The sequence below is a fragment of the Lethenteron reissneri genome, chromosome 51, assembly GCF_015708825.2.
Source record: "Lethenteron reissneri isolate LAM-NWPU_2019-01 chromosome 51, ASM1570882v1, whole genome shotgun sequence".
In the NCBI taxonomy this organism is placed as follows: Eukaryota; Metazoa; Chordata; class Hyperoartia; order Petromyzontiformes; family Petromyzontidae; genus Lethenteron; species Lethenteron reissneri.
The window spans coordinates 8,811,426-8,824,032 of NC_083829.1; positions in this window are offsets into that span (position 1 = coordinate 8,811,426).

The following is a 12,607-nucleotide window of genomic DNA, read 5'->3' on the forward strand; positions in this document are numbered from 1 at the left end:
ATTTGTATTTACGTACGGAAGGACATATTCACGTAGAAGACAAATGAGAACACAGAAAAAATTAACCCGTAAAAACAAAGTTTTTCACTATAAATCCTTTATACGCGTGGCATCGGTTTTATTTTATTATTCATTTCTGTTTTTCTTGAGTAAGAGTTTCATTTTTATCACATTGGTATTCTAAATTAAAAATGAAATTTTTTTCCCTAAAAAGTGGAAAATTTTGGAATTTTTTTTTCACGAAAATAAATTGTCACGCACAACGAGTCTGTGTGCAAATGTCAGCTTGATTGGATTACGGGAAGTGGGTTAAAAAACGACCGAAAGATTTGCACGGTCGTAAGCGCGCAAGCAAGCAAGCAAGTGAACTTAATATAAAGGATTTAAAAACAAATGCAGCTTGGAGATCTGCGGTCATTCAAACTGTTGAGAAAGCGCGTGGGCTCGTGCAGGGTACGTCCGCTCGAATGTATCGTGGCCGATGGCCAAAAATAATAGCAGAATAGCAGCCTTGGAATGGAATGCATCCGAGAAGAAGTCATCTGAGTAGACGCAGCGAGGCCATCGGTTCGCGTGCAGCTGCCGGGCGGATTATTACATTGCAGGATCGCGAGGGGTGGCGGCGGTGGCGGTGGTGGCGGCGACTCGGAGAGGCCTTCATCCAGCAGTGGAATGACCATGGTTGACAAGGACGACACCGACGAGGATGATGATGCTGATACAAGGATGAATTTACGACGGGGCGTTCAGTCGATTTTGGAAGCCAGTTTCGTAAATCGACAAGAGTCAATTTGGATGATGAATACGCACTCGGAGTGGGCCTCTGGCCAAACCCTGGCAGAAAAAAATAAAAATAAAACCTTCTATGAGAAGTATGTGTACGTTGAACTTCTTTCGCGCCGTACGTAGCCAACCGTGTTGATCGAAAGTGCAGTGTTGAGTCTATGGGCAGTCTTGAGTCTGTGGGCAGTTTTGAGTCTATGGGTAATGTTAATCTACGAGCAGTATGTGTATGGATCTTCTTTCGTGCCGTACGTAGCCAACCGTGCTAACCGGAGGTGCGGTTGATGGTCTCTTTTTGTTTACGATCAGTGGAAACAAGAAGATGCTCAGTGTATTCGGCACTTTGCTTCGTTCATCATTTCGTATTTTTTTTTCATAATAACTTTGCTTTATGTAAAACCCCACCTCTCGCTCACTCTCTCGCTCGCTCACTCTCTCGCTCACTCTCTCGCTCACTCTCTCGCTCACTCTCTCGCCCACTTTCTCGCTCACTCTCTCGCTCACTCTCTAGCTCACTCTCTCGCTCACTCTCTCGTTCTGCACGCAGCCTTTCTCGCAGTCCGACGGCCTCCGACGGGTAGCTCATAACTGCATGCAGAGCTCCCCGTCATCTGCCACCGAGCACACGGCCTCCTCCATCGCCCACTGCTCCTTGAAGGCCGGCACGGCGTGGGTCAGCCGGTCATTGATCTCAGCCCGATCACCAATTACTCCGCGTGAGAGAACAAAAAAACAACCCATCCCATTACATTTTGTTCTAAACTTGCCTTTGGCTCCATTCCAGGGCGCCGGGAATTAAAACCACCGGGTTTGACTTGTGGGGCGACAATAAATGAATCCCAGCGGAGGGCGGAGCAAGTGGCGATCTCAATCGATCAATCTTTACTCGGCGTGCCAATATCGCCTTCAATAAAGCGGTGCATCGGTGCACATTACAGCAGAACGGGAACGGTACAGGGGGGGGGGGGGCGGGGGACACACGGAGCGACAGGAATGGGAAGAGGAACCCGTCACGACCTCAGCGGCTAACACCGACCGAGCAGAGTGAATTGTAATCCGCGCGCAATATAAAGTGCAACCGCGTGCAACGGAGTAGGATAAGGTAAATAGTTTTAAAAATAATACGTCCATTTACATTCTTATTTTAGATTTTTACGGGAAGGCATGTCTGCATATCTGCTCCAATGTGTTTGAATAGAGGTCACTTGAAAGGGATCCGCTTCTGTGGGCCGTTCTCGAACACAAAGGAACATGCCGCTGTGCGAGATGGAATTCTCTGCTGTGAACGGATTCTCGTTGCAAGACGCCCGCAAGTAAACAAAAAATCACGCGGTTATCTTTTGAGAAAAAAATTAATAATATTGCATTTGGGCTGCGGATAGGATAAGGGCAAACGGAGACTCAATGAATGGGGTGGGGGATTGGAAGAGGGGGGATTGGGGGGGGATTGGGCGGGGGTGGTGGCAGTCTCTCTGCGCCCGAGACGCAGACGCATCCCCGCACTCCCTACGTGGAAGTAATTTCAACGCAGTACAGCACAAAAAAAGGCACTGCGGATATTCATTCCGTGGGGTTTTCTGCAACCGTGCGTGGAGTCGCGGCCGCGCCGTGACAGCACGGGGGATGGGGGGGGGTGCTCGTCTTATTTGTCGCTTTGTTTTCTGCAAGCATGGAATGTTACACCAGCCCACAGGGGATTATTGTGTCCATCGTGCAGGGAGGGGCTGGGTGGGGATGGAGGGGCTGGGTGGGGAGGGGAGGGTGGGGAGGGGCTGGGTGGGGAGGGAGGGTGGGGCTGGGTGGGGGGTGGGAGGGGTGGGGCTGGGTGGGGAGGGGCTGGTCACCCCATGGTGCCCTTATAAAACTCAACGTTTAACCTACTCACGCCGGCTTGTGCCCGCCCTCACAGTCGGCCATATTCACCAGAGTTGCTTGATCGTACGTCTTCGCTACGCTCGGTAGTGCGACCTTGACATTATGTAAGGAATTTTTATTTTTATTTTATCAGGTCAGGCCCACTGAGTTGTGTAGCTCTTTTTTCCCAGAAGCCACCTGTCCACAAATGATAGCCCAACGAAGTGGCTTATCACGTGGACATTTACAGCAGTCCAATACTCTAAACGCCACGTTTCTAAATGTGGAGGGGAAAACCGGAGGACCCGGAGAAAATCCACGCGACCACAAGGTGAGAGACACCGTAAACTCCAAATATACAGCAGCAGGCGTCAGGGTTGGGATCGAACCCACGACCTCTTGTATACCAGGCGAGGTAGTTAACATCTCCTAGCCACCGTGAAGATGATGAGAGAGAGACACCGCAAACTCCAAATATACAGCAGCAGGCGTCAGGGTCGTGATCGAACCCACGACCTCCTGTATGCCAGGCGAGGTAGTTAACATCTCCTAGCCACCGTGAAGATGATGAGAGAGAGACACCGCAAACTCCAAATATACAGCAGCAGGCGTCAGGGTCGTGATCGAACCCACGACCTCCTGTATGCCAGGCGAGGTAGTTAACATCTCCTAGCCACCGTGAAGATGATGAGAGAGAGACACCGCAAACTCCAAATATACAGCAGCAGGCGTCAGGGTCGGGATCGAACCCACGACCTCTTGTATACCAGGCGAGGTAGTTAACATCTCGCCACCCAAGAACCGGTTTAGATATGTTAGCCGTGGCCGAGAATTCAAGTTCGGTCGGCTGGATTTGTCGCGCAGTGCCCTAAAACACTTTGCCACCACTCACAGAGTGTTTGCAATTTTCATAGAAAATACGAATTAGCCTTCATCTAGTGGATTTAAATTGTGATTTATTATGATAGCAAGATGACTATAATGATGAAAAACTGTCTGTAATATATTTCACACCGTGAGATCGGGCGCGGACTAAACTACTGCAACTCCCGCCTCCAAAAATTGGCTCCAAATTAATTATTCATATGATTATTTAATCATTATTATGAACGAGCCTCTCAATGTGCTATAATACACGTCCTACTGTCGCGTCCTGATTTATCACAATTTATGGGTTTATTTTGTTAAGTTATCACTGCAAATTAGCCACGCAAGGTGCATTTAGGGTTGATAAGCAGCAATGGCGAGAAAAATGCAAAGACGTAACGACGTCTGCTATGGGAATGGGGAATGGGGGAAGGGGGTACGGGTTCAGCTATCACTCGCCACTGATGTTAGCCGTCGCTTGCAATCGAACTCACGTGGCCGGGTTCATAGTGCAACGCCTGAATACGACCACGCCATGTTTCGTCATTATTATGATTGTTTTGAGAAGCCGTATTTTAAGTAGCGTTAATATATTCCACACTCCGTGGTGTCCACTTTATCGTAAGAGCGCGTGGGTTGTTTCCATTCACCTTCGTTATCACGGCAATTAGCCATTAAACACCTTGGCAAGGTGCAATGGGGTTGATAAGCGCGTGCAGAGAGAAAGAGAGAGGGGGAAGAGGGAGGCGATGACCGAGACGCAGAATCCGCGTTGAACCCGACCGACCGACCAAGAGAGAGAATTCGGGATCGTGCGAACACAAAAATATTTTTTCAAAACCACCAACCCCTCGCCCTACGCCCACCCCAACGCATCTCACAATTCCACAATTCGAGGGGCTCGGAATAGAGGCACCGCGCGTCTTCCGCTGATGTTTAACCAGAAAACAACGGTGGACGAATGGGGGGGGGGGGGGTAGGGGGGGAGTAGGGGGGGGAGGTGGCAATGCATCTTTGTTTCTGACGTGCGCGTTCTGGCTCCGGGAGTCGTTAACGAGAGTTACCGGCTGCTGCTGCTGCTGCTCAAAATGCACGCGCACGGCGGACAGAGCGGGGTGGCAGCATCGGCGGCGGTACATAAAATGAAATGGAACCGTGGGGAGGGGAGGGGAAGGGGAGGGGAAGGGAGGGGAGGGGAGGGAAGGGGAGGGGAGGGGAGCCGTGGTGCGATATAAATACTGATGAGTGTGCTAGTTAAGGTCCTTGGGTTTCGGATAATTGTCAAATGTTAAAATGACCAGCAAGCGACCACGGTGTAAATGACGGGTAATACTGGGTTCTTTTGGGCATTCGATGGCATCGGTTGTCCGCTGATGGACGTGCCTGGGGTCGTTTGGTCGAGGCAGCTGAAGCAACCGTGAAAGTTTCTGAAATCACCGCCGCCGCCTCTATCCACCCAGCGGCATCAATAAATGAGTGGCACTGCCGTTGGTGGGCGGGCAGCAGGGTCACGTGCGGTGGCGTAAAGTGTGGGTCACCGACAACTTTCTTTTTTAAATCCTTTATATTAAGTTCGCTTGCTTGCTTAGGACCGTGCAAATTTTTCGGTCGTTTTTTAACCCACTTCCCGTGATCCAATCGAGCTGAAATTTTGCACACAGACTTGTTGTGCGTGACAATGCATTTTCGTGAAAAAAAATTCAAACATTTTACACTGTTTAGCGGAAAACTTTTAAATATTGAATTACCAATTGTTTAATGCTGCCAGACAATCATCTGACCCATAGGTGGCAGCTATCTCAAGCCAGAGGACGAGAGGACTCTAGCCGCCCCGATGCCACGCATATAAAGGATTTATAGTGAAAAACTTTGTTTTTACGGGTTATACTTATTTATTGCTCAGACGTTCTGCCCAGCGTCGTTGATTCGGCAAACGCGACCCTATCTCTTTTTTTCTTTTACAATCGGTGTAGTCGGCACTTTGCTTCGTTCATCATTTCGGTTTTTTTCCAATGATTTGCTTTATGTGCCCCCCCCCCCCTCTGTTTAAACTGTTTAAATGAAAGATTTCACGAAATATTTCACGCTCTGCTCTCCTCCGTCTTACCCCTTCCCCCTCTCTCTCTCTATAACAGAGGTTCTTATTCTTCTTAACCTGGGGTGCATCACGCACCCACTGGGGCTGAGAGATGCGCCTTTCTGGGGGTGCGAGACGCGGCCAGATTTCTTTTTTCGGAAGGTAAATAATCGAAACACAAATCAATCACCGGGCAAGTAAATAACAACTACTATGTTTCATAAAACCACAATATATTTATTTATTAACATTACAAATTTTTAGTTTTTACTAATGAGAACCAAAGGAGTGCAAAGGCTGCAGTAAAAGTTAAGAGCTACTGGTCGAGAGCTTCCCTCCCGTGGAGACCCTTCCGACAGCAAGACATGTTCCGCAGGGCTGCCCCGCGACCTCTCCGCAACGAACGCTCGCACGACGAACCGGCGAGGCAGAGAGAGAGAGAACATCTTCAGAGGCTGGTCAACATGCTCGTCGGCTGCACCGAGCTCGCCATATACAGGGCGAGGAAGGTGGCCGTGGAGGGGAAACGTCCGACCAGCAGCCTGGGCATCTTCCGCGCTCTGGTCGGAGCCAGGGTGTGTGGGCTGGAGTTCCGCCATGCGCGGCTGACCCACGCCGTGTCGGCCTTCAAGGAGCGGTGGGCGCTGGAGGAGGCCGTGTGCTCGGTGGCAGATGACGGGGAGCTCTGCATGCAGTTCTGAGCTACCCGTCGGAGGCCGTTGGACTGCGAGAGGGGCTGCGTGCAGAACGAGAGTGAGCGAGAGAGTGAGCGAGAGAGTGACCGAGAGAGTGAGCGAGAGAGAGAGCGAGAGGTGGGGGTTTACATAAAGCAAAGTTATTATAAAAAAATACGAAATGATGAACGAAGCAAAGTGTCGATTACACCGAGACTCGTCTTGTTTCCTCTGATCGTAAAAAAAAGAGAGAGACCACCACCACCATAGTCGCGAAACAGTTTTTCCACCTTCAAGATCCATTCCCCGTACGGCCGCAGCCGGATCAATCCGCTTTGGAAAGCACGCACTCAACCGCGAGTAGCATCACTTGATCCGAGTGCATTGGCGGCAGCGGTGTGTTGGCACCGCCCGAATGGTCCCGCTCCCTCGTAAACGCGCATCGATCTACCGTCACCGCCGCCGGTACCGGAAATAGCTGACGCATGGCGTTTTGTTGCTCACCCCTCTCTCTTTGTTTTTTCGATCAGTGGAAACAAGAAGATGCTCGGTGTAGTCGGCACTTTTCTTCGTTCATCATTTCTTAATTTTTTTTTTAATACAGTTTTAAACTCTGCTTTATGTAAAGCCCCACCTCTCGCTCACTCCCTCGCTCGCTCTCTCTCTCGCGTCCTCGCTCTCTCCCTACCTCCCTCCCTCCCTACCTCCCTCACTCCCTCCCTCCTTTTTTTATAACGATCAGACGAGAAAGATGTTCGGTCTTTCGGCACTTTACTTCGTTCATCATGTCGTTTATTTTTTTATTTTTTTTTGTTTGCTTATGTGCTCCCTTTTTTAATCAAAGATATAACGCGGGTTTCCCGTGTGACATTAGTCCCATTGTGTGTTACTGTGTTCATAGACACCAACAAGAAAACAAATCACCCTCAAAAACCCATCACCAGATCCCCTGCTGCTGCGCTACCAGCACCGTAGCGGCGAAGGCACCTGCCTGACCTCCCTCCCCTCCCTCCCTCCTCCCCTCCCTTCCTACCTCCCTCTCTTGCTCCCTCCCTTGCTTCCTCCATACCTCCCTCCCTCCCTACCTCCCTCCCTCCCTCCCTACCCCCCTCGCTCCCTCCCTACCCCCCTCTCTCCTCCGCCTCCCTCCACCACCGCCATCCCATCTGCACTTCTGCCCGGGATGGCTGATCTTCCTCCACTCAGAGAGTGAGCGGGGGAGAGGCCGAGGTGCATTTCGATCAAGGAGTAAAATGAACAAAATAAATTATTCAGACGCGGGGAGCAGACGGGGGGGGGGGGGGGAGGAATCGAGCGCGTCGCGATGTCAACAAGAGAACGACGCGGGCCCGTTCGGACCGGGGCGTTCGAGTCGTTAAAGTCTGAGTAGTCGGATGAAGATTGTAATCGGCTACTTTTGTTTTTAATTAAGCAAAATGTTTACGCGCTGCCGCTGCTGCTGCGTTGGCAGTGGTGCAACAGGCACAGGTAACATTACGAAAAAATGTCAACACATTCGTCAAAAGCACAGTGGCCTTACAAGGGAAAAACATATACGAACATTTGACGCAATGGCCTTTTTTATCTCAGCGCAGACTGCCTCTACACGCGGGAATACGCTTCACTGTGCTGTTGTGTCCAGGCCATCTGGTATCCACCACACGAAGCCATTCATAGAATTGACCAAATATCTCAATGGTGGGTCGTGACAAATAAAAGTCTTGAAACTCGGTGAGGCTTTTCTGGTTAAACGGCACTTTTTTGTTACAATTCCCATGCGTAGCCAACCGTGCTAATCGGCGATGCGAGAGCACCAAGTCAACTCGAGTATCGGGCCGATGAAACGAGCGCTAAGGGAATCGCACGTTTGGTCCACCCGTGGCACACTCCACGGCAAAGGGGGGGGGGGTACGTATACGAGTCGAGGGTGTAGTTCGTAGGCGTGGAAAAATAAACGCGGGGTAAAAGGGAAAGAGAGGAGAGAACGCGTGGGAAAATACGAGAAAAAGGGATGGGAAAGAAACGGGGGAAAAAATAGGATCGGGGGTGGGGGTTGTGGAGATGAGGATAGCAGGAGGATGCATCGACGCTGCCGCACGGAGCCGGCGTCTGTTCTCGCAGGGGGCGGGGTGAGGGGCTCGGAGTGGGGGAGGGAGGGGCCGGGCAACGGAGACGTCACGTGGTTTACGGAGGGCTTGAGCTGATGTAGATGAGAGAGACTTTTGACTTGTAAACAACTTTTATTGCCGCCAGCAGCAAAAGCGCTGGAGGCGATTCCGATATGAAATACACAAAGTCACCAGTAACACAAATGAAAATAAACGCTACACATCCACGCGTTGTGGTGCTAAAAGCACCGCGCACAACACGAAAGAAAAGTCACGTGGTGGTGGTGGTGGTCATCGCGCACGCCACGGTAACGAGCGAGCGCTTCAGAAGGTGAACACGAGGGTGCCGTCCACGCTGGTACAGAGAGGGGCTTTAATGGCTCCCCAGCGTTCGAAGAAGACGTGCACATCACCGACATGTGTGTGGTAGAGAGAGAGAGGATGATGATTGGCCGGTGGTCAACATTGACTTTGGGAGAGGTGGCCAAATTAGGAGGGGGTGGTAGGGGGGGTGGTGACCGAGACCGCATCCCTAGCGGCGGACATGGAGGCATCGTTTACACATCGGCGAGTGCGGATTGCCAACATCGCCGGACCGTGAGAGAGGTGGGGTGGGGGGTTGGCTTCGGGGGAAGTCATCAGCCATCCAGCAGCGGAATTATCTTGGCTGCAGAACGACGGTGAATGTTTATTCGGCGCCGGGCCGAAGTGGACCGATGGTCACGATGACGACGATTATAATCGTTTCTTATAATTATCATTAATTCAGCGCCTCTCCGTCGAGCCGGTGATACGTTTGGGTCCCAGGTGACTTTGGGGAGCGGAGGTGCGCCGGTTAGCGCCACACTGCGCTACGAAACCGGCCCACCAGAGTTCGATCCCCGCTCCCGGCCACCAACATCGGTGACGATTATCTGAACCGGTCCATCCTGGGCCTTTCCCCCTAGGTCGACTCGGCCTCAAATGAGTACCCGATGCTGCGTGTGTTAACATCGCCGCCGGGAAGACAAAGGCGGACGGGCGTGTGTCGCTGGCCGTCCACCCCCTCGTGTGCCGTGCCGGCCTTCACGGCACTTGCCCCGACAGTTATAAGGCTACACGGGGGATCTTTGTCTTTTTTGTGGGGAGGAGGGGGGGCGAAACGAGGCCTTCCCATAAAACCTTCATCGATTTGCCGTCAGTGCGCAGTAGCACGCGGCCGAGTGCCTCGCGGGGCGAGAGAGGAGAAGGACTTGTAAAGTGGATGCGCTCTCTTGCAAGAGCCCACCCCCCCCCCCAATAAAAACCTCTCGGCGTTTTCAACAGAACCCCCCCCCCGCCCCCCCCCCAACAGAACCCCCGGGACGAGAACACGAGGCGCAGCTCGCATCGGTCACCGTCCGGAAGCCTGCAAAAGGTCACGGTCTCTCGGGGGGGGAGGGGGGGGAGCGAATTCCTTCAAAATAGTTGCCCTGCTCAAACGAGCGTAGCACGGCGCTCCCCCCGTCTCACTGCTTAGGCGCCGGTGTTGGAAATTCCACATTGCTGTGGCGGGGGTGGGGGTTGCCAGGGGGGGGGGGGGGCAGGGCGAGTCGTCATTCCGTAGGAGAGCCGACGACTTATGACGAAGTCGGACCAGTGCTTGTTTTTAATTCATTTCGCGGCATGTCGTGCTTTGACGTTGCTTCTCACTCTGTGTGGCTCATTGACCCTGGGCACCTTGAAGAATGGCAGCTCCCCCCCCCCCACGTCCTGCTCCTCCTTGAAGGTGGGAAACCCCATCCTCACCCACTCACCTCCGACCCCGGGCCGTGACCTCCCGTCCAGCGGCACACGTGGGAACCGAGCTGAGATTCGAGCGATTTTATCGAAGTCAGCGGGATGGTCAACCGGCGTCTCCACGAGCCACATGCGGCTCTTTCATCCTCCCCGCACGCCTCTATCCAGATGGCGCAGCGTGAGGACGTTACTATTGGTCACAGGAGTAGCAAAGAATCACGTGATGTCTGGCCGTGCCGTGCCAAAAAGAACCGTCAATATACAGAGCGCTTCAAAAAAATGTTGACACTTTTCTGAGAATTTGCGACAATGCCGCAAGGAATGTTCCTCCGGGCACTGGAGACCACCTGGAGAAGATTCCAGGCACGCGTTGACAACGATGGCGAGCAAGTGGGAGGCTCTTTGACTTTTTGAAGCGATTAACGTTACACTTGTTATCACGTCGCAGCGTGCTATCCGTTTCTTTTTAACATTTAAAACGAAAGTCCCATTTAAGTGTTAAACATTTTTTAAGCACCCTGTCCAGACATCGGTACGTGACAGTATTATAGCTGCATCTCCTCTAAGTAGGGTGTCTCTGAGTCGTGTGTCTCTAAGTCGTGTGTCTAAGTAGTGTGTCTCTGAGTCGTGTGTCTCTAAGTAGTGTGTCTAAGTAGTGTGTCTCTGAGTCGTGTGTCTCTGAGTCGTGTGTCTAAGTAGTGTGTCTCTAAGTAGTGTGTCTAAGTAGTGTGTCTCTGAGTCGTGTGTCTCTAAGTCGTGTGTCTAAGTAGTGTGTCTCTTAGTCGTGTGTCTCTAAGTCGTGTGTCTAAGTAGTGTGTCTCTGAGTCGTGTGTCTCTGAGTCGTGTGTCTAAGTAGTGTGTCTCTAAGTAGTGTGTCTCTGCGCGTCTTTAAGTCGTGTGTCTTTAAGTCGTGTGTCTCTGCACGTGTCTAAGTAGTGTGTCTCTGAGTCGTGTGTCTCTGCACGTGTCTAAGTCGTGTGTCTCTGAGTCGTGTGTCTAAGTCGTGTGTCTCTGAGTCGTGTGTCTAAGTAGTGTGTCTAAGTCGTGTGTCTCTGAGTCGTGTGTCTAAGTAGTGTGTCTAAGTCGTGTGTCTCTGAGTCGTGTGTCTAAGTCGTGTGTCTCTAAGTCGTGTGTCTCTGAGTCGTGTGTCTCTGAGTCGTGTGTCTAAGTAGTGTGTCTCTAAGTCGTGTGTCTCTGCGCGTCTCTAAGTCGTGTGTCTCTAAGTCATGCATCTCTAAGTAGTGTGTCTCTGAGTCGTGTGTCTTTAAGTCGTGTGTCTAAGTAGTGTGTCTCTAAATCGTGTGTCTCTGATTCGTGTGTCTAAGTAGTGTGTCTCTAAGTCCCCGGGCTCCAGGCTTGGGGGGGGGGGGCGCTTTCACGTCACGCTGTAAGATGTAACAATGGCGGTGGGCCCCCCCCCATGAACGATCCTGACTACCACTGTTATCACAAATAATTATAACGTATGTATTAATACACAGCAGCAGATAATCGATTATCCGAGGAGAAAATAACGCGGTCGAGGGGAAGAGAGAAGATCGAATGGGGGGGGGGGGGGGCAAAAACAACCGAGAGAAAAAAGGATGGGAGATGAACGTAAAATAATGAGACCGGGGGAGGCGGTAGGTCGGGAGAGATGAGTGAGAGGCCGCGCATCAGGCGCTCGAGAGAGGGTGGGGAGAGAGTTCTTGGGCTCATACCAAGCGGGGCTTTTGGGGGGAAAAGATTAAACAGCCGTTACATAAGCAAGGTTTTGAAAAAAAAATGTTTTTGTTTCTCTCTGTTCTAATCTCCCGTCCGCAGGCCGTATATTAAAACAGTTTTTAGCTTAACTAAATTCTGAGTTTCATTATATTCTTTTCAGATCGTAAAAAAAAAAATGTTTAGTTTAACCCCAAAATACTCTGCTGAGGTCTGGCTAGCACAGCACCCATTCACTAGGATCTGCGATCCAGAGGTTGCCCGGGTTCGATCCCATCTCCCGGCGAAGAAGCCCGAGACCAAGGGTGCAAGTCTCGAAACGTCACCCTCTCTCAAAGCAACCCCACTCACCCCGCCTCTGTCAAACGATCGCACCACGTTGACCACCAGCAGTGTGTCTTGTATCGTGCGGTAAAGCGTAGGTAACTCCCGGCTCTTAAAAAAAAACTCGTGTCCAGCGTGGAAAAGTAGGCCAAATACACTCTCCTAAAACGAGCTCTCTCTTACGAGTTTACTGGAGTCGAGGTCCATCTGACAGCAGGGCCGTGAGCGAGCAGCTACGAGGCTGCGCCTCTAACTTGTTGACGGTGTACTTGACTTGCGGGCGTGTGCGCGGTTGGGTTTGACAGATGCACCCTGAAATTCCGCAGCGATGGAAATTCCACGTGTCTATGGCGGGCATCGGTATGCACAAGTGACCGCCACCGTTGGCATTTTTCACTCAAAGCGGTAGGTGTTTTATCGACCCCCAGAGGGAAGTTAGGCTGATGGTACTCCCGACCATG